The sequence below is a fragment of the Penaeus monodon genome, chromosome 34 (assembly GCF_015228065.2).
Source record: "Penaeus monodon isolate SGIC_2016 chromosome 34, NSTDA_Pmon_1, whole genome shotgun sequence".
Classification (NCBI taxonomy): Eukaryota; Metazoa; Arthropoda; class Malacostraca; order Decapoda; family Penaeidae; genus Penaeus; species Penaeus monodon.
In genome coordinates, this window is record NC_051419.1 from 28,200,523 (window position 1) to 28,202,593 (window position 2,071).

At 38.5% G+C, this 2,071-nt stretch overlaps 1 long non-coding RNA gene across 1 annotated transcript in view; it reads left to right on the top strand.

Annotated features, from left to right (window-relative positions):
* LOC119594674 overlaps positions 1–1,892 on the top strand; it is a 5,559-nt gene extending 3,667 nt beyond the window's left edge. Inside the window, exon 2 of the long non-coding RNA XR_005230645.1 lies at positions 140–1,892. This is a non-coding gene — a long non-coding RNA (uncharacterized LOC119594674). The remainder of the gene's footprint in view (positions 1–139) is intronic.
* Positions 1,893–2,071: the final 179 nt, after the last annotated feature.

Here is a 2,071-nt window from a genome sequence, read left to right on the forward strand (position 1 = left end):
AATACTGTGTATTTTCACACCATTTCCCTCCCTCCAAATTAACACTTAGTTGATAAGTTTTCTCGGAAGCCTTACATATGAAGTCTTTTTTTCTTCATTTTTTCTCTCCCTCTAAATTTAATTTCCACTTTTTTTTCAGGCAGAGAAGGCGCGTTTTAACCGGAAAAGAGATCGAAATGTGTGCGCCTTCGTTGCAGAGGAGGTACTGCGACGCGAAGAGGACGAGAGCGGCGCCAGAACCAAGCTCCTCTCGGGAAACCCCCGGTAGTGAATCCTAAGAAGTTGACGGTTAGCGGGAAAAACGTCATGGAAAAGATAGAATTTTTATTTGAATTTTGGTTTGAAAGTTGGCGGTTAGCGGGAGAAACGTTATGAAATAAACGAATTTTTATTTAATTGTAGTTTAAAAAGTTGACGATTAGCGGGAGAAACGTTATGGAAAAAGATGAAACTGTGATTTGAATCTTGTTTTGGTTGAAGTTCAAAGATGCACCGTTTGTTGAAGGAACGTTCTTACAAAAAGGGAACTTTGGTTTGAAATATTACTTTGATTGCCTTCTTTTATTGTGTGTAACAATATTAGCTGGGAACTGCCCAGAATTATGTTTTTTGTTCAGTTAGATTTTTTTTCCTTTCCTTTATAATCTTCAGAAGGTTTATTTCTCATTTTTGCAAAAGGCATTTGTTGATGTTGCCTTTCCCTGCCAGTTGTTGAAGTAGATTATAGGTTTATTATCTAAGCGGCAAATCGTTGTTGCGGAAAAATACAGGTTCTGATTATTTCTTACCACGAATTAGATATGAAAAAGAGGAGAGAGAGAGAATCAGATTATTTCCTATGTAAAAGGATTTTTGTCATATATGTTGCCATAGGATATAGAGATTTCAGTAAAGGAATCGACGTTAATTTGCTGTGTTGTGTTTTCACTTATTTGCTATGCTATGTTTTCACATAATCATTATGTGAGGAAAGTAAACAGCAGTTTTGAAGGAAGGAAGAAAAGTTATTTCATTCAGAAAGGGACAAGTTGCTATTCTTTGTTATGCAATAAAGGTTGCTTTACCCATATAACACAAGACTGTAGTTCCGCTACCCTATACATTCTGCACGCAGCTCTTGTCACATTGTCTACATCTGTTACTCCCATTGTGTCCAAAATAGTTGCAAATATGAACATTTTGCTTCATCTTCTGAGGAAAAGAAACCTTTTACTATTCTCCCCTTCGTATTCCTGCAATTTGTTTAATGTGAATCATACAAAAGAAAGAAGAGGGCTATGGACCACGTGACAACAACTTACTGCAAATTCACGCTCGCATCACAATCGAGGTCACGCGTCTTCTACGTCGTCAGTGGTAGTTCTTTTGATCTTCTGTACAGGTTGTTTCCCCTTACGGATTATGTGCTTTTGGAGATGACTGGTTATTGGGCACGCGCCGTATAATCACGTCTTTGAGTTAGCATGGGTAAACCGTAGTCTTTTTGAAATGGCAACTGTACTTTAACTGTCTCTCGGTCCTTTGTGGAAAGTAGGTTAACCCGTGCAATTGCCTTTCGCGGAGAGGAAATTGTGGTGTACGGGGAGTTTCCTGTGAGAAGTGCTTGTGCAAGCTTGGTTACCTTGATGCTGCTTTCATCACAATCCTTTCTGAGACTGCTTGGAGGCGCTGGCTGTAATGTACAATATGATAGAATCTTGTCGCATGCGAAGAGGTCCACGTGCAACCGAATGCTACTTGTTGTTTGCAACATATTTGTCTCGTGTTGAATACCTGGACTGTAATGTTGAATGTAAGATGTTGCCCAAATACTGCTCGGAGGAAAAGTACCTTGACGTAGAATGTGTTAAGTAAAGTGTGTAGAATGTGTAAAGTAAAATGGGCCGACCAAACCCTGTTTTTCTTTCTTTCGACCGTAATGAATGTTGATTTTTTTTTTACATCTACTTTCATGTAAAATGTAATTTTTTTTCTTCGGATTTTCCTCTCTTCCTTTCCCCTCCTTGGCCTTCTTACTCTTTTTCTTTCATTCATAACCCGATGTCAATGCTTTTTATTCTCTCCTCCTTTC